General features: G+C 42.9%; 1 long non-coding RNA gene across 1 annotated transcript in view; it reads right to left on the reverse strand.

Annotated features, from left to right (window-relative positions):
- Positions 1–1,115: 1,115 nt before the first annotated feature.
- The window catches only part of LOC128852665 (uncharacterized), a 98,004-nt gene continuing 73,165 nt past the window's right edge, over positions 1,116–25,954 (reverse strand). Inside the window, exons 2-4 of the long non-coding RNA XR_008450636.1 lie at positions 20,212–20,410; positions 3,573–3,733; positions 1,116–2,724 (exon numbers count right to left, since the gene is read on the reverse strand). This is a non-coding gene — a long non-coding RNA (uncharacterized LOC128852665). The remainder of the gene's footprint in view (positions 2,725–3,572; positions 3,734–20,211; positions 20,411–25,954) is intronic.

Raw genomic sequence — 25,954 nt, forward strand, 5'->3', positions numbered from 1 at the left:
ATTTAAAATGTAATAAAACCTAAAAACATCTAAGATCTCTGTTTCGATATCTTCTAGATTAAATAATTTCACCGTTAGTTTAAAGCTATGTTTTAACTGATGAGATGAAGGGATTCAAAATGTAGGAGTATCTGTTTAGTTGAAAATATATTCCTTGCTTTTCTAATGGAAAACTATCCTCAAATTGCTTAATCGACTATTGATAAAGACACAGTCACGACCGAAAATGAAAGCCTACCAAGATATCTCTCGTTTCACCACTCCACGAGAGGGATTCTTGCACATCTGAATATGAGTGAATACAAATCAACAATGTCACCGCAATTTGTTTCTGTAAATTTTAAAGCTCTTCTGAAATTCATAGTAATTTCTAATATGATTTTACTGAACCTGTAGAGATTGGTGGCTATAAACTGGAGAGGGGAAGATTTAGACTAGACGTAAGGAGGAATTTCTTCACGATGAGGGTGGGGAGGCCCTGGCCCAGGGTGCCCAGAGCAGTGGTGGTGCCCCATCCCTGGAGGGGTTCCAGGCCAGGTTGGATGGGGCTTGGAGCCCCTGATCCAGTGGGAGGTGTCCCTGCCCGTGGCAGGGGTGGCACTGGATGGGCTTTGAAGTATCTTCCGACCCAAACTATTCTATGATTCTATTCTACATATTGTGTCTATTTCAAAAACCACTCGCACAAGGATTTGGGGCAAACTAATCCTTGGGGAGGCACGGGAACAAGAATCGTCAAAGAGGAGAAATCCATATGCAAAAGGCAAAAGCAGTGACTGACCTGTAGGAGTTGGAGTGGAGCTCCATGTCATCCACCCAAACTTCACAGATGCCCCCAGTTTCATTTCTTCGTGCTGCCTGTAAGCACAAAACTGCCTGTTTTGAAACAAAGCGACTCCCGTCCATCTTCTAGATGGCATTGCAGCAGCTTTGTACTCTACACTGAAGGGCCAGCCTAATTCAGAGTGAAGTTTGGCTGACAGATAAGAAATAAAACAAGACAGGTACAGGGCTGAGAAGTAACAACCATCATTACTTTAATGGAGCAATTCCAAAAAAAGGATTTAGTGTTTACTATACCAGAGCAACTCCAATAAACATATTCAGTGGTTGTATTTAATTGATCTCTTAGGATTTGTCTGCATCTGGAAGTTTACCAAAATAGCAAGTCAAGAATAATTACCATGCTAGGTGCTCTACTTCAGCTTTAAAGTATCTTTTTCCCCTTTAGTACAACCTATGCTGGAACTATGCCTGAAGAGCCGGTTTGGAAGAATTCTGAGTAGATAAATCCTTATAATTATGAAAGAGCCACATAATGTAATACACAAGGACCAGGCAATGAACATCCAGCCTAGAAAACATCTCAAATGTGCATTTATCTCTATCAAAATAGAATTGAATATGATGAAATTGTGCACAATGATTGGAGATTTAAAAGAAAAACTGAGAAGCAGCATCTCACATACATCAGGTTTCTCAAGAAGTTCTTAAAACCTATGAACTATGATTCAACTACATTTCTAAGACTTTATTAATACTCGATAATTACCTTAAGATGGCATGGATTTCATTTTATCTGCAATTCCTTTCATTGAGTTTGGCGACTAAAGTTCACCTGTGACACAACCAGAAATAAGCCTTGGCTGCTGCTTGGTTTTTTCACATTTAGAACAATGAAACTGTGCAGCAACAATCCCGGCAATGCAAAGGAAATACTCTCTGCTGGTATAAATCAGGGTTTTTTCACCAAAGGCAATGGTCTGAAGCTCGTTTATGGCTCCTCGAGATGGGGATCAAAACAGTGTTAGCAGGAAACCTGCTGCATAGAGCTATTAAGGATTACTTGTGAAGTACCTAATCCTCAGAAACTTCTTTTGTAGTTATTAATCACAACACGCTTGTTATCTCAACCTGATAACAGAGTGGTTGGTTGGGCACAGACTGCACTCCCAGTGCAAAATTCTGTCTCATCTTTTCATACTGTCTATGCTTTTATTGTTTTGCTTTACAGTAAAAGAAATGTAATCTATCAAACCCTACTTTAATATTATATCAATGCAGAAAGCTCCTTTGGAAATCCCATGGCCCACCAAGGTTCTAATCAACCATGCTTTGTATATTTACAGAAGTAGGACTATGTTTGACTTCTCCTCACCGGTTTTGACCACTATAGCATCCTAGATGCACAAGTAAGCTCAAATTTATCAGCTTTCCCTTTTAACAAAATCTAGGTCGGTTCGGCAACGATAGGAGAACATTCTTATCATTCTTGGAGCCATTCCTATTTATAACATGCCGGATTCCCACAAGATGTAATGAAGATTCATGGGATCTATTTGAAAACTCATTAGAAGAGATCCTGTTGCAGACTACCAGGTGGAGGGAAATCTGTAAGGCAGGTGCTGAGGAAAACGCAGCCCTCAAATGTCAGTGTCATCACAAATAATTGCACGTTGTGATTCTTAGCCTGCTGCTAATAACCACTGCCAGGCACATATGTTCCCGAGTGCTGAAAGGGGACACTTGGTCTCTGGCTGCTGAAGTGAAGATATTGCCTCATGAAATGCCAACATCTTTCAGCTTCCTCCCACGATGCCGGAGTAGTTGAGTGTTTTGAAAATTTCCTTCTAAATGGGCTGCTGCTTTCAGACCCATCGAAGCGTCATGGGGTTCTGGCGTAGTGCTGAAGGTAACCTGATGATGCTGTGGTGTAACGAGGTCCTACAAACCGATGTTCAATTAACTCAAAAATGATACTAAATAAACAGAAGCTATTGTCTTACATCCTTTTTCTCTTAACTACACTTTTTTTTCACTTCCTGGCATGTCTTCATTTCAGAGCTGAGGTAAAAGGATATATTAAGGGTATAAATTAATTTTTACATTATGCCTGTTATATAAAATTAGAGAACTTTTTAATAGCTCTTGTGCTATTGCAAGAGAATAGCCTGTACCTATCTGCAAAGAGTTTTACTTGAAGTCATAAAACACAAAAGAATGTAATTAAAAAATACAATGAGTAATATTTTACTGCAAGCTTATATTCCTTAATAAGTGTATTCACATTAGGATCACAGTAATTATTTCCCGACCCATTTATCTTGCCTGAGACACCAGAGTGAACTACAATTTAAGTCAGAGTCCAAATAGTGCAGCTTAGTGTGCCAGGCCAGGCTGGATGGGGCTTGGAGCAACCAGACCAGTGGGAGGTGTCCCTGCCTGTGGCAGGGGGTGGCATTGGATGGGCTTTGAGGTTCCTTTGAACCCAAACCATTCTATGATTATTCCCTCTATAAGTAAGCCATTTAAAGTTAATTGTATATCAACAGTATTATAATTCAGGAGCAGAAATCCAATGAAATAAAAGAAACATTCCAGGAAGATGAATGTTGAAAAATTATAGTGCAAGTTACAGGGATCTCCTCTCTTGCAAGTGAGGGCTGGTCAATGAGATGTTGAACAAAAAGCTATTCATCTCTCTATAGTTTATATTTTTTTGTTGCTCTATTTAATCCGGTAACATATCCATACATATTTATAAAACCAGAATGTGATAGGATCTTCCTTACTATTACAGGTTGTAATTTGGGGGGCAGCACCTCGAATCTGACTGCAGCGAATCCTTGGCATGTTTTTCCAGCACAGTTCCTGATTGTTTCCTCATTTCCATCACCACTCTTCTCAATGTACTCAATGCCATCATCTTGACAGTGACCAACCTTGCTGAGCACTGAGACAAGCTGTTAAGGACCATCAAGAACCGCGTCCATCCCTTCCCTGCCACACAGCAGCCCCACTCCTTATTCGTTGCTTCCTACTGATTTCAGAAAGTATTCCAACATATTTCCATAGCCTCCACAAGGATTATCCCAGCTCAGTACTGGGTAATTCTCATTTTAGTCCTAAGTTCTTTGGCTGATAACAAATCTGTGTAGATTTTAGTCTAGAAGATGCACAAAGACTAAAACGAGCTCACACAATATCAAAACACATCCTTCTCATTAACAATAACCTTCTGTTCTTTCATAGCCTCCAGTCTGGGCTGTGGATTTATGAAGAATAAGTAGGAATGCGTCACATACATCACCAACGTGGTGGATACTCACGGGGGGATCAACCAGAGAAAGCATTATTCTGAAGAAAACACATCTAATGCGAGATTCAACATATTTGTTTCAGAATCCAATATTGGCAGAAAGGCTTTAAGACAGCTAAGCCACAAAACATCGCAAAGCAATCATCATCAAATCTCCCTGACACTAACAAGGATTAAGAGTTTCACTGGATTAGGAATAACCTGGTGACTTTCACCCAACATAAAGCATTGCAGGTTGGTTGGTTGTTGGGTTATGTTCAAAACAAATACTTTAATTCGGTTAATTTATTTTAGGAATGTGAAACATGCATATGAATAATTCAATCTTCAACATCCAGCATTCAGTTTAAATGTTCGTCTTTTTAAAGATAGATCTTTCCATTTTATGCATGCCAAGAGACAGGATTAAAAATACAGGAGCTGCCTGCATTGATGGAGAACTGGAGGAACTGACCATGGAATATTTTTGTCACACTTAGTAACTCTTAGCAAGGTGATAAGCTCTGAGAACAAAAGCAGCGGTACTGGAAAAAGTGCATGTCTTTATTCCCTGGTCTTTTCCAGACTGCCTGTTATGGAAGTTTCTTGGCTCTGATTGTCATTCAGACTTGGCTTCACAGTCAAAGAAAACCCAAGATGAGGTCAAAACTTTGACCTCAGCACCATGGTTGGAAAGAAGTAACAAGAAAAATGCCATTTGCTGGTCACTTCCTCCCCTCTGGTGCAGAATCCCAATTCCCTGGAGTGCCTGTTGTCTTTGTCCCGCTTTTGCACGCAGCTAAGACGCTCGACGTTTGAATGTGCTCTGCTGGAAACACAACCTATTTGGAATTGCCCTCATGACACCGGGCTGGATCAGCATCTTAAACAACACAACAATGGCACGCAGCGACCGCCACTGCACCACCCAGAGACACAGCGCCCAGTTGCACGTCTGAGCCTCTGCCAAAGACAAACCACGCTAACCACCTCGTCTTGCCTGCTAAAATATGTGTGGAACCTTCCAGGCTGCCTCCTGCACTGCTGTTTGAACCCTGGCACAGAGCTAAGTGGCGCTTCTCTATTTCTCAGAATGTCAACAACATGAACTTGGCTCATTGCTGCTTCACTCTTGGGGTTCTGTATCCCGGGCCATTCAGAATTGGCTCAGAATTCACAACAATTTCTTTACAATTTTGGCTCTTTCATGTGAGAAAAAAAAAGAGCTTTTTTTTCATTCTAAAATTACTCTTCTTGGGCAATCAGACCTTTTCTCTATTGCGAGGAAGATATTTTACATGGGAAAAAAAACCCATTTAAGCAGCTTTTTCACACTAACGTCTTACCATCTGCTTGTGTGGTTTGTTTCACGTCATTTAGTACCTGTTTAGCGATGGCACTATCTTAGATGCTACCATGTATGATGCTATTGTCTGTTGCGGTGCCGGCCAAGAAAGCCAAAATGCTTCACATCTTGGGATCTTGTCAGTTCATATTGATTTAATGTTTACATTTTGAGAAACAGAAGTAAATTATCAGAATAATCTAGCCCTCTATTTCAGTGCTAATGGAAAGAGAAATGGCAAAAATGGGCAAATTAGTTATTTTTAAGGTTGTCATGGTTTTGTCCCAGCCCAGCTTGATTGGCAGCTAAACGCAAGCAGTTGTGATCCCAATTCTCTTTTCCGCAGGGAGAGAAAAAGACTTGTGAGTTGGGAACTAAAAACTAAAACAACTTTAGTGAAGCAAGAATAAAAATAAGGAAAATAGTATTAGAAAATAATAAAATATATACAAATATAGAAGACCACCTGCCCCTCCGCTGACTACAGCACTGCAGGTGCTGCAGAGCAGGCGTGGGAAAAGGTCCCGGGCTGGAGGCAGCTGGGCTCAGGAGCTGGAGTCAGGAACAGATGGATCCAGGATCAGGGCAAAAAGACAAATTTAGATGAAATATTAGAAAGGAGTTTATTACTGTGAGGGCGGGGAGGTCCTGGCCGAGGGTGCCCAGAGCAGTGGTGGCTGCCCCATCCCTGGAGGGGTTCCAGGCCAGGTTGGATGGGGCTTGGAGCCCCTGAGCCAGTGGGAGGTGTCCCTGCCCGTGGCAGAGGGTGGCACTGGATGGGCTTCGACATCCTTTCCAACCCAAACCATTTTATGATATATTTTGAAAACACATTCAATGCTGTGCATTCATCCTGTCCTTCCTGAAGCACAGTTCTTACCATATCTACAGCACTTACTCACATTAAAGCCATGTCCCCAGGCCTATATATATAACATATATATATATATATATATCTGGATAACAACCCAGTTTTGCTATTGATTGAGACTTTAAAGCTGTTGCTTTTTTTGCTATTTGTGAGGTTCTGTTTGATGTCATTGGTTTATTTGCGAGGTTTTGTTTGATGTTATTGGGTTAGGTTGAGTGTGTTATAAGCAAATTGTGCTGGATGGGACGATCTGCCCTAGAAATATCAATAATGCCATAGCTGCAGTGAAAGCCAGCACGTTATTCTCGCAGTACTTATAAAGTAGACACAAATAATTTTTATGTGCTATAGTGAAACATAAATTACAGATAAAAACATCTCCTTTATTTACAGAGATGTATACAAGAACAGACCTTGCCCTGAGAATGGAAAGTGCCCCGGCCATCTCTCTTCTGGTGAAAAGGTATCCTTCACAGCACATTTGTCCACCCCCTCCCGTGGTATCTTTAGTGCTATGGTTCCCCTGTAGATATTAATAGGCTTTACTAGTGAGAAACATCTTCTGACAGTCAGATCCTCCCTTTTCCCAAACTATCTGATGCGACCTTGATCTGTATTGTGGATCAGAGTGAAAATGACTTGAGTTCCTCGGCACTCTCTTATGCAGTGCACCGACAGTCAGACTTTCAGCGTCCAAGAAAATCATTTTCCCTCTGAAGTTCAGCGTTAGCAAGTCGTGTGCTAGAGCACCTACACAAACCCCACGGCAGGGACACTGTTTGGTGTGAATGTTTGCCTGATTGGATACATTCCTTGAAGAACATTGGCCTTGGGATGGGATATCTAATGGTTAATATTGTCATTACATTTAAACGGTGCTCCAACCCAATGGGACACCTTTTGCTTGGTGCTGTGTGCTCGCACAGCAGAACATTGTCCTCACTGCCATTAATATTCAGCATTTCCAGTGAAACTGAGGAATTCCAGAGAAGAGCAACGAAGCTGGTGAGGGGCTGGAGAACAAGTCTTACGAGGAGCGGCTGAGAGAGCTGGGGTTGTTTAGCCTGGAGAAGAGGAGGCTGAGGGGAGACCTTATTGCTCTCTACAACTACCTGAAAGGAGGTTGTGGAGAGGAGGGAGCTGGGCTCTTCTCCCAAGTGACAGAGGACAGGACAAGGGGGAATGGCCTGAAGCTCCGTCAGGGGAGGTTCAGGTTGGATATCAGAAAAAAATTCTTCACAGTAAGAGTCATTGGGCACTGGAACAGCTGCCCAGGGAGGGGGTCGAGTCGCCTTCCCTGGAGGTGTTTAAGGAACGGGTGGATGAAGTGCTGAGGGACATGGTTTAGGGAGTGTTAGGAATGGTTGGACTCAATGATCCAATGGGTCCTTTCCAACCTGGTGATTCTGTGATTCCAGCTACCGGCTGAGACTCTACCATGCAAAGCACTGCAGAGACAAAGGAAATAAAGTCCTGCGTAGCACTGTAAACAGGCAGACAAAAGGTGGCAGCAAGAACAGAATAAAAGCATTAAAATTATTTATTCAACATCCTGCAGTAAGTCAAAGGAACTTCTGGGAATAAGACACAGTTTTCTGATTCTCACTCTTGTTCTCTGACAGCAGCAAGCTGCTTATCCCAAACCCACAATTTCCACGATGTCACTTTGCTTGTTTTCCATCTTAGCTTCACCTCAATTGGCTTGAAATGAGATCATCTTTAAGGTCCCTTACAACTCAAACCATCCTATGATTCTATGATTCATATCCATGAATTACAGAAACTTTGTACAGCTGTTCTCCATACTCACATACTGCAAAACATAACATTTGGAGGTGGACTAAGGGATGTGAAAATGACCACAACCATCAGACAGTTCGATTACTTTTAAAAACAGGCATGTCTCGGATTTTAAGGACGTACATCTACACGGGTGATCCGAGGGCTGGAGTGTCTCCCGTACGAGGACAGGCTGAGAGATTTGGGGTTGTTCAGCCTGGAGAAGAGAAGGCTCTGAGGAGACCTTATAGCGACATTCCAGTACCTGAAGGGGCTGCGAGAAAGCTGAGGAGGGGCTGTTCACGAAAGTGTGTGGGGATGGGATGAGGGGCAATGGGGATAAACTGGAGAGAGGCAGATTTGTACTAGACTTGAGGAGGAATTTCTTCACAATGAGGGTGGGGAGGCCCTGGCCCAGGGTGCCCAGAGCAGTGGTGGCTGCCCCATCCCTGGAGGGGTTCCAGGCCAGGTTGGATGGGGTTTTGAGGAACCTGATCCAGTGGGAGGTGTGGAACTGGATGATCTTCATGGTCCTTTCAGACCCAAATGATTCCATGATTCTGTGATTCCCCTTTAGTAACTTAAATGGAAGTTTACAGTAAAATTTTTGGTGTTTAGCTGAAAGAACTCAAATGTGTGTTCAACTGGAAGCAGATGAGGAGATTCTCACTGTTAAATTGCATTCTTATAAAGAATTTGACCCACATCAGTCTAAAGAGGAAAGCTGACCGTGTGTGCAGACAGCAGAAAGTAGAGACTTTACCCCTTAGTAGTTATAAGAAATAGATAACTTGACATTTTTCATGGATCTTTGGCTGCTACAAGATATTTGAAAAATAGAATAAAATAAATAATAAAAACACTTAAGCGTAGTTGGCTATCAGCGAGAGATGGATCAATTTTTCTTTCATGTTCATTTTCATCTTTATTTTGGTCTGCTCTTCAGACAGACGTTAAAAATTACCTCCTGTGTAACAAGCACTTAAAAAAGAGCATTACCATATTTATTTTCCCAGCAATGTCCATTGTAGCAGTAAAAGCAGATGGCACCGGGAACAAATGAACATCAACTTTCATAGGCTTTAAGGTCCTTTCCAACCCAAACTATTCTATGATCCTATGATTCTGTAATGGAGTCCTCAGATTCAGACACACCGAGGATGTTGCCACACAGTGTTTCAGCTTCGGGAATTGTGCATAATGACTGATCACTTGAACTGAGCAAAGAATTTACCTCTGTTTTCCTAAATTGTTCTTCTGCACCTCAGCTGACAGAAACTCCACGGCTTCGCTGGGCAGCCCCTTGCAGGGTTGCACTTGCTTAACTCTTATAAACTGTTCCTAATATCTGTGACTCTCACTGTCCAGCTACAACATGGAAACTACAAAAGAGTTTCCTTTTCCCCTGTGGGATGGGAGCCCCCAGAAATGTTAGAGCAAAGGATGAAGACAACCGCATCCTTAGCCTGCAGGGAAGGAAGATGGCAAAAAAAGAGTTTGCTTATACCAATTCCTTAAATACTCTAATCTGAGGCATGGATCAGAGGAACTAAATTATTTAAATCACCTCTCACATTTGCACGGAAAACATTTATACTAATAAATAATTAAATACATGAGATTCTCTTGGCAATTTTCATTATAAAATTCATGATTAAATTATGTTTCACATCCTGGGAAATAGCAAACAGTTAACCAAGGTCAAGGCAAGTTTGAGCCAATCTAGGAGGAAATTTGTCATGGATTTGCTAACTAAAATTTATGCTAAACTGAAAAACCCAAGCACTCAAATCTTAGCTAGTAAGAGAAAGAAAAGATGATTCAGAGAATCCAGAAAAAACCTCTAAGTGCTGGCATGGCCAAACTTTGGGCTTCTGTACTTTCTTTACTGTAGAGAGTGGGTGTGTGACCCTCAGGGACACTTGTAACAACCACCTGAGGTCCTGTCAGCTGATACATTTCGGGTTATTTGGTTTAAGACATTTCTTCAAAAAAAAATGTTAGTTTATGTTCAATAATTAATGAGCTCTTATCTCTTCTTTGAGACATGAGTCAAATCTGAATGAAGTTACACATGCAGATACCACCTGCCCATCCCAGCTCCACTCCTGGAAAAACTCTGTCTCTCCCTACTCCATGCACACTGATCCTCTCCAAATTGTATCAATGCTGTCAAGATGCTGTGAAGATGCTGAAGAGTAAAGACTTGGCCACAGAGGATCTAGAAGGCATCACTTCTCCCCATCACCGCAGCTCTTAAGGTGCCTTTAGGGCAGTTCCCCTATGCAACCATAGAGTGGTTTGAGACCTCAAAGCCCATCCAGTCCCACCCCCTGCCATGGTCAGGGACACCTCTCACTGGATCAGGGGCTCCAAGCCCCATCCAACCTGGCCTGGAACCCCTCCAGGGATGGGGCAGCCACCACTGCTCTGGACAACCTGTTCCAGGGCCTCCCCACCCTCAGAGCACAACATTTATTCCCAAGATCTCCTCTCAATCTCCCCTCTTTTAGCTGAAAACCATTCCCCCTCGTCCTCTCCCTGCACTCCCTGACCCAGAGCCCCTCCCCAGCTTTCCTGAAGCCCCTTTTAGCACTGGAAGCTGCTCTACCTTCTCCCTGTATCCAGTAGACGTCAACTTAGTTTCTAACTATCAACTACTACAAATCCACCCCTGAGCTGCTTCCAAGATTTGCTGCTTGACCACCATGTTAAGAAGTGACAAAAGTTTTCTCATAGCAATATTTCCAATGCATTTTGAAGCCAGTTCATACTCCATGCACTCCTTTCCAGCCTGCTTGCTTCCTTTCCCTTTCTGCAAATGCTTTATTTTTAAGGTCAGTGCGTAATTCTGCAAGGGAGGTAAGTCTTCAAATAAAGAAAAGAAAAATAAATTACATTGGGGCTTTTCAATGCTTTCTTTATTTTTATTTTCCTACCAAAAGAAAACCTAATTGCTCCACAGCCCAACTGCCCCGAGCCTCCTACCTTACAAAACCTCTCTTATTAAGCAGTTCAGTTGTCGGAAGGATTTAATCCCTAATCAGTCTCCGCATTCAGATAGCGCAGACAGCCAGACAAACACTTGACTTTAATTCACTACATTTTCTCTTGACGTGTGTCTGCAGCGCCAGATGCAACACGCACAGAGAGAAACAATGCTCCATCTGGGACACCTTCTTGCACTTCAGCTTTGCTGTTACATTTCACAACTCAACCTCTACTCTTTCCTTCTGCTCTGCCAGCTGAGGTTTCCACAACTGCTCTCATTAACAGTTGGACTTGTTGTTAAACTTAGATTTCATGTGATTTTATCTTTCCTTAAAGACTAAACAAAGGCAATGTGTTAATACTATTTTTCCAGCCATAGTGTTACATTTCCGTTTGAGAAGCTCTTACTTTAACCTTCTTCTCTTTGTGCTTCCCTTATGTTTTCTCTGCTGGGCATTACCTGTCTATAAGTACCATCACCTCCCCCCACACGTGCTTTATAGCATGAACTATACTATTTCAGTATTTGACTGCGGGTGTTTGGGTTCGTCCACTTTTAGGAACCGCGTAAGAATACATTTTTAGCCTAAGAAAATGTGCTTTACTCTTCCTGAACTACGAAGCAGTTTTTCTTCTCCAGTTCTTTAAGTTCTTCCAACTCAACCGGCCTGTATTGATTAATTTTCCCTCTCTTGACCCTACCAGCTTGCTCCGCAAGTTAATTCCTTAAACTCTATTTCACATGCAGTTGTAGAACATCTGTTTGAGGCCACAAATGGATCCGAGGGCAAACATGGCTGGAGAACCTCACATATAAGAACAGGTTGAGAGAGTTGGAGTTGTTCAGCCTGGAGAAGACAAGGCTCCAAGGACACCATCAGTACCTGAAGGGGCTACAAGAAAGCTGGAGAGGGACTGTTTACAAAGGCATAGAGTGATAGGACAAAGGGGAACAGCTTTGAATTGGAGAGGAGAAGATTTAAACTAGACATCAGGAGGAATTTCTTCATGATGAGGTTCCCAGGGAAGCTGTGGCTGCCCCATCCCTGGAGGGGTTCCAGGCCAGGTTGGATGGGCCTTGGGCAGCCTGATCCAGTGGGAGGTGTCCCTGCCCATGGCAGGGGGTGGGACTGGATGGGCTTTAAGGTCCCTTCCAACACAAACTATTCTATGATTCTATGTATTGGAACCAATGGAACCTGCACAGCTGTTTGCCACGTTTTCTTAGTTCAGACACAATTAGGGGTGGGTTACTGCATTATCAGAGCTTGGTGAGGCGCAACCACTCAGTGACATAAGGAATTCAGATTTTAAATAAAAAACATTACTAGTTTATATCGACCAAAACCAAACCAAACAAATCCACAACTGTAAATAGTGTTGAATACGCAGAGAACCAGAGGTGAGCCTCCGCGGTATGAACTGAAAGAGTCCCCAAACCTGCCTCGACAACTGCCTGTGCAAGGATCATTTTCTTTCAGCTCACCTCCCCCATCCCCTATTTTATAAAACCTTTTGAAGCCTCATGCTTTGAATCACGAAGAGAAGAATAAAATTAGTTCTGAGAGAATAGAGAGCAAGGTGAGAAAAAAGGTGGGCTGCATGATATGGTTACGGACCCATGGAAATATGAGAAATGAATCACTGAAACGGACTGATCATAAAGAGATGAGACAAAACGAGAGGGGGGAAAAGCAGATGAAAAAGTCAGTATGTTAACTGAAATGCTTTGACGAGCTCTGCTTTAAAATAAATCAATTAATGATGCCTCCAAACTAAATATAAATATTGTGTGGCAGTGAAACTGTTAAGATTTTTTTTCCCCAACACAAGGGCAGTCTTTAGATAATCACAATCCAGTAAGAAAAATACCACCAGCGCAATGCACAGAGGAACATAAAATTACTGCCAATTAACAGAATCCAGATTGCTACCGGCAATCGCATAAATTGAATACAAGGAATATAACAATTACAGCTTTACCTCAAAAAATTCCTGCCAGTCCCTTCTGTTGCCTCAGACTTTATGTACTGAAAGTTTGCTACTGCTCTTCAATAATCTCAAATAGAAATTGCCTCGGGGTTTTTTGGCGGCTGATGGAGAAGGGAATGCACAAGGAAGTTGGTAACAGCAGTAGCCTGTGGTTAGTACGCGCTTCTGGAAAATTAGAGTGGGTTTGACTCCATCCCCTGCTGAGGAAGGTCAGGCGTTGCTTTGACAAAGTCGTTAACCATAATGCTGTTTATTTTACATAGGGCAAGTTTCAATGATCCTTCCCATCCTGCTTCTTACCCAATCACCGGGCGTTTCAAGGTAAAGATGTCTGGTTTATAGGTCCAAATACGTCAGTATGCAAGGACTGCTTCCAGCCAGCAGCTCCACACAGAGCCCACCACGACAGCCAGCGCCTGCCTGTGCACCTCCGGACACCGGGGAACCCGCGGCTTTGTCAATCTATAGGGAAAATGGGCACATCACTTTGCAGAGAGCTCCCAAACTGCAATCTGGGTCTCCTAAAATAGGATTGCCACTAATTTAAGCCATCTGTGAGGGAGGCGCTCAGCCCAGTCTCACTGCCTGGAGTCTGTCTCATACCAGTTAAGAGAGACGGACACCTCCGAGGGCATTAGAACCCACTGGTGTCCACAGTCTTTTCTAGGATAGGGAATACTGTCTTCTCAAAGTCCCTGTCATTGTCTGCTGCGTACTGACAGATCGAGGAAGGTCAAATACCTCCCTGTCAGAGGTCTATGTTTACTCACGTAAGATGACTCTCCGCCAAAGACACCGAGACACCGGTGTTCCTCTTCAGATGTCATCTAGAGAACTGCTGCCCTCCCTCACCATATAGATACTCTCTTTGACAGGAGCTGACAGGAACATGTTCAAGTACCCAAGAAGTACATTTCCACAGGAGAATGATCTTTGATGTGAAAACGCATCAGATCACAGCCTGGTGGATATATGAAGAAATATGAAGAAAAGGTATTCTGCATTTTTGACATTTTTATTTTAAAATGGGTTATAATTCCCTTGAGCTCAAAATCATAGTGATGAAAATCCAAAGTAAATTAAATCTCATTTGGGAGAATTATCTGCTATCAGTAAAAATCTGTCTTTTCTCATTTGCAACGAACTGAATGAAAAATACATGGGCGCCTGTATAGGAGCGAGATTGTTCTCCCGGTCAGGACTACGGCTATCCATAGACTGCCATAGCTTATCTGCCCCATCAGCTGATAATTAAAGGCTTGAGTCTCCTTTCTCCCAAAATAAAATACCATAAGCAAGGAATGACATTGTTGGGCAAAACACAACCTGCAGAAAACCATCAACTAAAAAGTGCATCACTCTTGTGCTGAGTAGTGAAAAACCCTATTCCTGTCAAATCTTACAACAATCGTAGATGCTCTTTACGCTTCCAGGTTACATTTACAGAGCTCTGGTGACTAAATTCAAGCATTAATCGGTTTAAACCTTCAAAACTCTCTCCTTCAGAAAGTTTGACCTAATCTGTTTCATGCAAACTGTTCAGTGCTTAACCAGTAGCAAATGTTAACCTCTTTTAAAGGAGAGACTTCCACTGAAAACCCAGCATTCCCCACTTTTCTCTGTAAGGACATGGATTCTATGGAGAAAAGAGCTGCTACAGAACCACCTGGTCAGGAGTAGTGAACATCCGACCCTGTGAATGCCAACAAAAAACATCTGAAGAAAAATCTGTCTGCAAACAATTCTGAAAATGATCAAGTGTAATGGATTTTTCTTTTTTCGCTCCACAAGAGAGTTGGCAACAGTCTTGCAGCCTTTAAAACCTCACAAACTATTGCATTGAGAAATAACCTTGTTAGCTCAAAGCTATTCAGCAAGCTCTATGTTAGTGGTGCCACCAGAGATGTCATATAAGGTGTATTTTGTAGCATATTTTTATCTTTTAGATTTTAAATGTGGCCGCTAGGTATTTAAGAGTCCTTTTAAAAAAGCCAAAGCAGACATTCACTTGAGCACGTCTGTCTGTGCAGACAAGGGAATGAAGATTTCTTATAACTAAGAAAATTATTTAATGAATTAGATCAATAATTTGAAACCAAGCAATTTCTCTGTTATTGATGACATTAGACATCTAGAAAAGGATGGATTCATTGGGAAATAGCTAATGAGCTAACTAATACTCCAAGAAGAGCGGAGTTTATTTAAAATCAATTACTTTTACTCTTATGAAAAATATAGATCAGTCTCACTTGAAATAAATATCCTTGACATCTACAGTGGGAAAGAAAGTGGTCTTGATCACGTCTGGGAGGATTTTATAGCAGAAAACCAGACTGAGCTGATTTGATCATAGACACAAGGAGGGGGAAGTCCCCTTCTCCCTATCCTCCTTGCATGCTTTTTCATTATCTCATTTTTTAGACTGAATTTAGATTTTTAGAACAATTTACGCAAAAAAAGTGCAAAGATTTTTTTTTTTTTACAGGGAAGAAGTGGATAAGTGCACTGTAAGAATCAGATAACGGTTAACAAGGACTGGGCAAATCCGATACGGTGATTAACTTCAATTTTCTTAATAACCAAGTCATTAATGGGACCTATCCCCATCTCCCTCATCCCCCCCCTGCAAGGGCTCTTCCCTCTGCTGCAGTCTGAGGCACAGTCTGCTGATGAGCATTTAACGCCTCAAGGAACGGCAAATTTGCTGTATCTAGAAAGAACGTGGTGCACACCGCCCCAGGCTGAGCTGCCAGGAAGCACTTGGTGCTTTCCTCAGTGCCAAATGAGTCACTTTATTATTCCCTGATGTTGCTAGATCTGTGTTCAGTCCTCATACCAAAATTTTAAGACCTTGAAACTTAGCATCTCTGCTCCTAGCCTGGGCTGGACAAGGTGTTCCAGCTTTTAAAAGCCCACGTTACCGATACATTTAATTCCATCCGTCTCATAGTCACAACTCAAGTAACTTTCTCCCTCTGTGACACTTCCACAGCCCATTTTACATGAGAGATGAAGAGACTGCAGCTCAACTATGTGTTTATACAGCAAAAAAAGGATGCCTAAGACCACCTTTTGTTTTCCCTTATGCTGGTTGAACCAAGGGTTCAACACGGTTATGCAGCCTTCATCCCGCATTCAGCACACACTGAGTAGGAAGTTTGCTCCATGCTTGTAAACGGGGCAGTGAAGCTGTGGTGAGGAGAAGCGATCTTAGTAAAACACCAGCTGATGGTACGTGCCATGGTCTGAAAGGGGATTGGAGACCACGCCGGTGTTTCTGTGGTTGTGGTCTGATTTCTGGGCACGGCAGCACCAAGGATGTGCTCCTTCTCCACAACGTAGCTGTGCCAAAGTCAGCGCTCATAACTCGCTTTGATCTTTCCAGCTCATTGATATTCAAGAACTTCAAGGATCAGAGAAATAAGATCTTTCTTCTTCGCTTGATCCCTGTGAGTCTGAGGCAAAGACAAAGTGGTGAGAAAGAGCGTCCCTCCCTCCATGCAGCTCACAGGGCAGACGGAGAAGTGAAGAGATGGTATCTGTTAGACCGACACGCGGAACCACACAAAGCATATCCAATTTTATACAGATTTAGGAGTTTCCTCAGCACACTGAACTAATTTGAACTTGGCATCTTGGCTTATTCCAGACATGGCATGGCCAGCAGGACCTGGGAAGTGATTCAGCCCCCGGATTCGGCACTGGTGAAGCCACCGCTCAAATCCTGGGTTGCTTCATAGAAAGGTCTCTCAAGCACTGGCAGAGGCTGCCCAGGGAGGTGGTGGAGTCACCATCCGTGGAGGGATTTAAAAGACCGACAGATGAGGTGCTTGGGGACAGGATTTAGTAGTGGAGATTTACGGTTGGAGCTGGTGATCCCAAAGGTCTTTTCTAACCTAATGATTCTATGGTTGTATTAACTCGGGTCTTAGGTCTTATCTTCTTCAGAAACAAATCTGGCTGCATCTCCAGTTTTAAGGCTTTTTAGAGGTTAGCAAATATTTTAAGATTTTTAGTTGGTTAAAAAAACACCCGTCCTAAATAAATGATGTTACTTTCTGATGCATAATGAACGCAACAGCGCTCACTTTAATGAACCAAGCAGGTCTATAAACTGAGTGCTGATGAAATGAATTATTTTCTAACTTCTAATTTATAAATCAAAGCCTGATAGGTCTCCAACTACAGGCTGTATTAGAGAGATTACAGCATACGTTAATGATATTTAAATACAAGGGCAATTCTCTCCCAAATGCTTTTCCATCTGTCATAATTTCTGCTGAAGGATAGACTCATTAATAAATGATAAACCCACCTTAAAGTCTTCCCTAAAACACACAGTCCCAAAAGGTCATTATTGAGATTCATTTATAGATCCAGTAAAAAGACCGGAGGTAAAGCAGAGCGTTTCTAAGTGTGAGGTTTCACTTTTTTCAGCGATGTTCAACAATGCCATCAGTTTTCCAAGCCTGGCAGCAAGCTGCCATTAGCCTGCATTTCCACCACGTGGAATGACGGGACAGTCCTCTCTGACAATAACAGATTTTTGGACTCAAATTCCAAAAGTTTTTTTGTCACTGCCCTGTGCTGGACTCGGTGAGAACCGGGTATCCAACACATGTAGGATCTCAGCTCGATATACAGCCAAATAACTGCATTAATAACCAAATGCTGCAAAGGAACACCAGAAAAGCTGAACTACCTCTGTTACACGCCGAGGGGCTTAATCACGATGTCCATTAGTGTTCCCATCAAAGGACAAAGGCTAACCAAGGAGCGCAGGGATAGGACAAGGGGGAACAGTTTTAATTTGAAAGAGGGGGGACTGAGAGGAGATCTTAGGAAGAAATGTTTTGCTGTGAGGGTGGGGAGGCCCTGGCCCAGGGTGCCCAGAGCAGTGGTGGCTGCCCCATCCCTGGAGGGGTTCCAGGCCAGGTTGGATGGGGCTTGGAGCCCCTGAGCCAGTGGGAGGTGTCCCTGCCCAGGGCAGGTGGTGGCTCTGGATGGGCTTTGAGGTCCCTTCCAACCCTAAGCATCCCATAATTCTAAGATATAACTCACCTTCTAAGATAATCACTCTAAGATATAAAACACTGGACATCAGATGGTGAACATTTTTCAGACAGAAACTTGTGAACATTTCAGAAATGCTCTGTTAGCTCTTTGTTACCCCAGGTTCATATTTTGCTTTCTTAAATTGATAAAGTAGCACAGTTAAGGCAGTATCTCTGCTTTTTATCCCAAGGAATTGTACATTTTCATTTTCCATCTGTACCTTTCTGAAGCTGACGTTATGGAGTTGTCTGCAAAACAGCTACTTGAAAGCCCCTCAGAACTCAAACTCATATACTTTTTGACATTAATCTCATTTAAAAGGAAAGAAATATCCATTTCAACTTCAAAAAAAAAATAAAAATCTTTTCATGCAGCGAATACATTCTTTTGGGGGCATTTTGTGTCTCACAAGGCTCATACCTAAGTTCCTGATGAAATATAGGAAAAGCCTGAACCGTTCCTCATTCCTTTTGGAAAGTTTCCCTCAGCTCCACCGATTTAGAAAGGTGAGTCACCAGCTCCCTCCGCAGCAGAAGCTCAATTTCCTCGGTGATTTCTCACACCTGCAGAAGCGCTGCCTGTCCACACACAGCTTATATAAGGCTGAATGCCTACTGCCCGCTTAGCGGTTGGTTACCTAACCCTCTTCTCTAATGCAGACAAGTGATTAAGCCCTTCCTTAACGAACTTCTTGTACAATACCCTGGCATTTTCCCATCTGGTTTTGTGCACAACGCACCTCAATCAAAGGGAGAAAACAGTTTTATTCTGAGTGTGAACAGACTGGTCAACAATACCTGCTGCTAAAGCTTACCCGTAGCTCTCTGCCAAGATGTTTGTCAGCTTGTGGAGCTATTTTTATCTCATGTTTTCAGACGGGATGCAGCCAAATTTCGTAGCATTTGCTAAACTGAGCGCTTCGCTTGAAATGGGGGTGGCTCCTTGCCAGCCCTCGACAGTGTTAGTGTATTGCTGTTATAGAATCATGGCATAGTTTGGGTCAGAAGGGACCTCAAAGCCCATCCAGTCCCTCCCTGTGCCATGGGCAGGGACACCTCCCACTGGCTCAGGGGCTCCAAGCCCCATCCAACCTGGCCTGGAACCCCTCCGGTCACAAACCTCAGTTCCTAATTTGTAGTTGTAGAGATCAATAAATCTGAGGTTAACAAAAATCTCTGCTGTTGACGTCTATGTTTTCCACTTTGCTAGATGTGAAAATTTAGCATTTCATCTCTGGAGATCTGAAGAGCTGCCTTGGCCACTGAATTCTCTCTGCAACTCGCCCCTGGATTTCTCACTAGAGCACAAGCCTCTCCAAGGACACAATTACATGGCACAGAAAACACCACTCCAGTGTGCCTCCAAACCTGTGTAAAATCTGAGTGTGCAAAAAAATCCTAAACAAAATCCTTTCTTTGCATAAAAAAATGATAAAATAGATAATTTCACGCATCTAGTCGTAATTTATAAGCAGTCCCATATTTATTTAAATGACTTAGTTATATTTGCACAGTGTTTTGGAAATGAAGAGGATGTGAAGGGACACAGCAAATATATCGGCCTAATTCGTTTTCTTGTTTTGGACCAGGAGTAAACACCACGGAGCTCAGTGAAGTTGCTTTTAACGATACCAGTACAGGAAGAAAGAAGTAGGCCAAGTACAGGTATGTTTTATTAAAGGCTCTGAGCTTCTACACACACGGCAGCATTACCAGCAATAGAAAATGATATGAGGAATTCATTTGCAGAACAAATTCGAATAAAATACAATGAAGGTTAATAATCCACAGCCAAAAAAAAGTCAGATTTTTCAAGATGAAAATATAAGAAAGATGTGTCAAGAGCTGCTTTTTAAGGAAAAAAATGTACGATATCTTCATAAATAACTAAGAGAGAACACACTTTTACCATGGTTTTCCTATCCATCAAATCTGATGATAATACCAAAGTACAAGAGGCTATAAAGTAAAGTACGAATCATCAGTAAATTGCAGAATACCCTTAAAGTGACAGAAACTGGAGCAGTGGGATGAAACAGGGCTGTTTAGATGCAAAGGATATTAAAAAAGAGCTAATATGTTTAGAGGACAACATGGATACGCTTTGTAATGGGCCAGTAAAGAGGCATCCGGAGGGCTCTGTCATCGGCGGATGTGCCTCTGCCAACACCTACAAGAACATCAGCAAAAACACACTTACCTGTTGCTCAAGAAGAACGTTTGCCCTTAAAAATGTAACGGTGTCACCCTTATTTCTTCTCTCAAAGAGCAAGATTATTGTACGAGTCCCAGGGAGAAGGCTGCAAAGAGAAAATAAACTAATGAGCGTGTTGGTACTGGGGAAGAGTAACAGAACTTGGCAATAACGGACAGGGAAATTGCTATGACGTTAAGCAGTCACAAGCTCATTGATTTTTCTGCTTTCAAAAAGTATGTATAATGATTCCATTTTCACCTTATTCTTGGCTCGTTAAAATGAATACTTTCACATTAAGAAGGTTGGATCACCACCTTCAGAGTGTATGGATTTGAAAATAAAACTATCTCAGAGTTTATAGCTAACGGGTGCCCATATTTTATAATAATGGGGCATAATGAATATGGTATCGACCCAAATTTATTCTAAGCTGCTTTGTTACCACAAAGAACTTCAATAAATCATCTGCATTAAAAGTCACTTCATTTTATAGCGATTTGGCTGGCAAAGTCGAGCACTCAACAATTAGATAATACCTAATTTTGTCTGAAGCCATTAAATTTGTTCTTTCTGCTGCAATTAAATGTGACAGGATGCTCGGAGGAAAACACTGTGTGGTTAAGCACCACATATCTAGCTTAGATATATACGTTGTGGCACCAACATACTTATGCATGGGTATATATATACGTAAGATGGTAATTTAAGCATGGAAAAACAACACAAATACGGTATAAGCTACCTGTGTTGAGCCATATACGCTCATATGACAGCAAAATGCATTAGAAGATAATGAAGGAGATGACCATTTTCACAGAAACAAGTGCCTATAAACTGGCCACGAGTGTCAACTGAGTGATATGTTCCAAACATGACAAAGTTTGTAGTCACTAGAACCAGGTGTCATTTCAGAAATACGTTCTACAAGAGAAGTCAGCGCAGAAAATCTGATGAATTTTACGCTGGATCCTGATGCATTTCCGAAGGCACCAGCCACTTCCTCCCGCAGCAGCATTGGCTCGATGTAACCATAGAATCATTAATGTTGGAAAAGACCTCTAAAATTGTAGAGTCATAGAATCATAGAATAGTTTAGGTTGGAAGGGACCTTAAAGATCATACAGTCCCAATCCCCCTGCCATAAGCAGGGACGCCTCCCGCTGGCTCAGGCTGCCCAAGGCACATCCAACCTGGCCTGGAACCCCGCCAGGGATGGGGCAGTCACCACTGCTCTGGGCAACCTGGGCCAGGGCCTCCTCACTCTCATCGTGAAGAAATTCTTCCTTATGTCTAGTTTAAATCTGAGCCATTGAGTGCAACCATCAAGATAATGGTGGAGACACCTTCCAGGTCCTGTCACCCTAGGTTTCTTCTCCCTTCATTTGTTTGTGGTGTATTTCACACTCACTTGCTTTTCTCACCTGCTTTGGAATAACACGATGTCAACGTGTTAATCCTGTCATGCAGCAAAACGACAGCACAAAGCAAAGGAAGCGGAGTGCAAACACTGGAATGCCTCACTGCCTCAATATCTTCTGATCTTGGCCACTGCTCCTAACTGTTTCTATCCATTAAATGCAAAAACTCCCTAAAAGCACTTCAGCAATAAATAATTGATATGAGATGAAGGAAACATGACTGTAATTAACTGCAGAAAACAGTTAAGGAGAAGCAAACTATTCATAACGAGGATGCAAACTGAGCCTCACATCCCGGCGCTCGGCAAGGCGCGATCCAGCAGAGCTGCTCTCTCAACTGAAATTAAATCCCTAAGAAGTTTTCACTCACACAGAAGGTTAGGTTCCTTCATGTCACCACGTAACAACCACAGAATTAAACCCAACACTTTCACAGCTGCCCGAACACTCTTTGCCGAGCGCAGCTTTCTTGCTCTTGGCTCCCACTGGTATTTTCTATGACAGCTTTCACGTGTCCTGTCCGGTTCAAGGTTACTGCCGTTTCCCGGGTGGGAGCCGCTTTCCTCTTGCGTGCCTACACCGACGTGCCCACGCCCTGTCCTTTGAGGATTTCAGCACTTCATGATCTGTTTGCTGTTCGCTCACTGCACAGCGTTGCTTTCCCCTGATAGGAGGATTTAGAGGTAATATTCAGTGCCAAAGATGTCCCATAAATATGACGGACTATGTGATTGCTATCACTGCATCTTCCAAGCACAGTGCCAGACAAATGCTGCAGACAGGCTCGTAGATAACGGGCTCCCCAGGTGCATTTTACCAGCGTTAACTGCGACAAACACTATAAAATCAGCAGTGAATGGGAGGTGTTAGCAGTCTATTGGTAGAATACTGGATCACGTTCAGCACAGAAGTCTCTATTCCATGATTAACTGTTTTTCTTTTATTTTCACACTAAACATCTCAGGGAATAGTTCAAATACAAAAGGCACTCAAGCTTTCCAATAAATATTACGTTAACAGAATAAAGACAGTGATCATCTTTGTTAATTATTGTTTTCTCTGCCTCTAAGGGCCCAAATGTGATTTAGCGTTGAATCATTGTCTGTTCTCTGCTCTTCCAGCACAGTTTTTTGCTTCACCCTGAAAGCTCCGAATTTCACTGCAGCACAAATCTTGTCGCATGCAGAGCTTGAGAGGATCACATTTTGACATGTAAATCATAGAATCATGGAATAGTTTAGGTTGGAAGGGACCTTAAAGCCCATCCAGTTCCACCCCCTGCCATGGGCAGGGACATCTCCCACCGGATCAGGTTGCTTTAAGGTCCCTTCCAACCCAAACCATTCCATGATATTTCTCCACGTCCTTCTTTTCCATCGCAAATTAAACAAGGACGTGGCTTACTCATGGGCTCATGGGCAGTAAGGTCAGAGTTCAGGTAATTAATGCACTGCATGAAGGGCGCAGATGGATTTTCCTCGTGATAAGAATGAGGCCTGTTTTCATCTTCTTCCTGCTCATTTATTCATGAGGATAATAGACAGCCAAGCAGCAGCATACTGGGGTTAGCAGCAAAGTGTAATTCCCTCAGACAAGAACAATTATACAATAGACCAGCAGCAAGGCTCCGTAGCCTGTTTCCACCACAATGTACATAAAGCCAAAGGGAAAGGAAATTAAAAGCTTGAGCGCTCTGCTTCCCAAGGCATTCCCTGCAGCTGAGAACAAAAAAGAAAATCATATTGCTTGACACTGGGTAGAAGGAAAAAATAGGATCTTGCTCTCCTCCGCTTTTCCTTCGAAGCAGCCCTTATGGCCTTGCATATTAAATACCACGGATCACGGTTCACATCTCCAGCCTCAGCCCTACCTCCTCTGCCCGGCGCAGCGGCCCCGTGGTGCTGACGCTGGAGAGACAGCACGGGAAGCGAGAGAACAGAGAGGAGAAGAATCCCCTGCTTTAAGCAGCAGCACTGACGTTGCTGTGTAGCGCCTGCCTGAAGGAGAGCCTGGAGGGAGACTCGAGAGCACCAAGACTTGCAGGTTGCGTGATCCAACCCTCACCAACAGCGTGAGTCACAGCCTCCTTTGCTGTGAAAAGTTAACAAGTCCCAGCAGGAGCGTCTACTCTTTCCACTTTGTGTTTTTTAGGTCAGAGGCAAAACAATTCAGATTTGATTATTTCTGAAATTAAACTCCTACTTTCTACGGAAAGACTTGCTAAAATTCCTGTTTCAATTGATGTCAGAGTAACTTTTTGAAAGCCTACGTGCTCAGTGTTCCCAAGTCGATATTACCAGCTCAGAGTTGCACACACTTCACAATCTAGTATTTCATTTAATTCTTGAGAGTGGGACTATTTCTTCTATTACTATGATTGCTTTGTAATTACCAGCAGTTGACTGGGTCTAAAATAACCCACGTGATGAAACCACAGGGCCAAGTGTCGATCCTCTCATTCACCGATTGAAGTAGAAACAGAAGTAACTCCACAAGGAGTTGAGTTGAATCCAGTTGAATCAGAGAAATGAAAAAGAGAGTGCTGAGCATTTGGACAAACCTATGGACACCTGCCATGTCACAGCATGGTGTCCGTGGACAGGGTTTGCAGAAGATCACTGTGACAAAGTCCTGGGTCTTGACATAGCTTTATATATAGAATCATAGAATGGTTTCAGTTGGAAAAGACTTTTAAGATCATAAAGTCCGACCATCGATCCAGCCCTGCTAAGCGCACCACCAGGTATGACATCTACTCATCTTTTAAACCCCTTCAGAGGTGGTGACTCCACCACCTCCCAGGGCAGCCTCTGCCAGTGCCTGACAACCCTTTCAGTGAAGAAATTCCTCCTCATATCCAACCTACACCTCCCCTGATGCATCTTGAGGCCATTTCCCCTTGTCCTGTCACTGGGTACCAGGGAGAACAGACCATCACCCACCTCGCTATGACCTCCTTTTAGGCAGCTGCAGCAAGCAATAAGGTCTCCCCTCAGCCTTCTTCTTCTCCAGACTAAACAACCTCAGCTCCCTCAGTCAGTCCTCATAAGACTCATGCTCTAAAATCTCCACCATCTTTGTTGCCCTTCCCTGGACACGCTCCAGCATCTCCATGTCCTTCTTGCAGTGAGACACAACCCTGAGAGCAAGGACAGAGAAGAGTGGATAGGATTTGATTCAGGAACAGTAACCAGCCTCATATTGTTCAAAAGGGAATGTGATGGAATAAGAAGATCCTTTGAATAGGATGCAACTTCCAGTGGAGAACATTAGAGGATGAACATGTTTTGAAAAAACGTCAGGGCCCATTAAGATGATCGTGTATAAGGTAAGAGAGTACAACTGTTCATCATGCAGATCTCTCACCGTGTTACTCAAGAGATAGACGGTACCTTCAGAGACAATGAAAGAGGCAGAATTTGTTGCTTCTTGGATGCTCTGAGTGGTCCATATAGGACAGAACATTGTTGAGATGAGGGAATGACTTGAGTTTCTTGAAATTCAGAGATGCTTCAGGGCTGCTCAGCAGTGCGCTAAGTTACAGCAGCTGCTTCAGAGCATTTTTACCAGCAAAGAATGCCCAAGTTCCTATTATTCCTTATTCACGCGTACCTTTTCTGTGCTTCATTCCTTCCTCCTCTTATCTTTGCAGATCTGGAGACTGTGGAGGGAGCTGGCATGAGCCATTCCAGGGGTACGAGACGCCCCAGGGCCCTGATGTGCTGGCAGTTTCAGATCAGAGATCTCTCTTTCCACAGAGAGTTCTCTCTCATCAAAACCACTAAACCGATGCAGCGATTTCTCTCAGGGAAGGGAACTATTGCCATCCGGTTCTTAATATATTTTTCAGGAAAATCATGTGTTTCTGCCATAGCCAGAACTCAAGGTGTTTGCTAAATATTTGCTCTGCAGTAAAACGCTTATTTGCACATTCCTTGGCTTCGGTCTGGAAAAAACATTGAGAGAGATGAAAGCATCAGCAGAACAATCTACTTGCTGCCACCTACAGAGAAGAAGATGAGTGGAGGAGTCAGACTGGAAGCACAGAGACAGACAATAAATCAGGGCCAAGCAGAGAAACCTTCAGAGCACTGCAGATAGATAGCCGGCTTGGATAAAATATTGATAAACATGTGATTGGCTCGAGAGATAACACCACTCGGTGCAACCTAGAGCGGAAGAGTGAGGAAAATTCATAGGAAGAAAACGGCCACATTAAACAATGATGT

Source organism: Cuculus canorus, chromosome 7 (genome assembly GCF_017976375.1).
Source record: "Cuculus canorus isolate bCucCan1 chromosome 7, bCucCan1.pri, whole genome shotgun sequence".
In the NCBI taxonomy this organism is placed as follows: domain Eukaryota; kingdom Metazoa; phylum Chordata; class Aves; order Cuculiformes; family Cuculidae; genus Cuculus; species Cuculus canorus.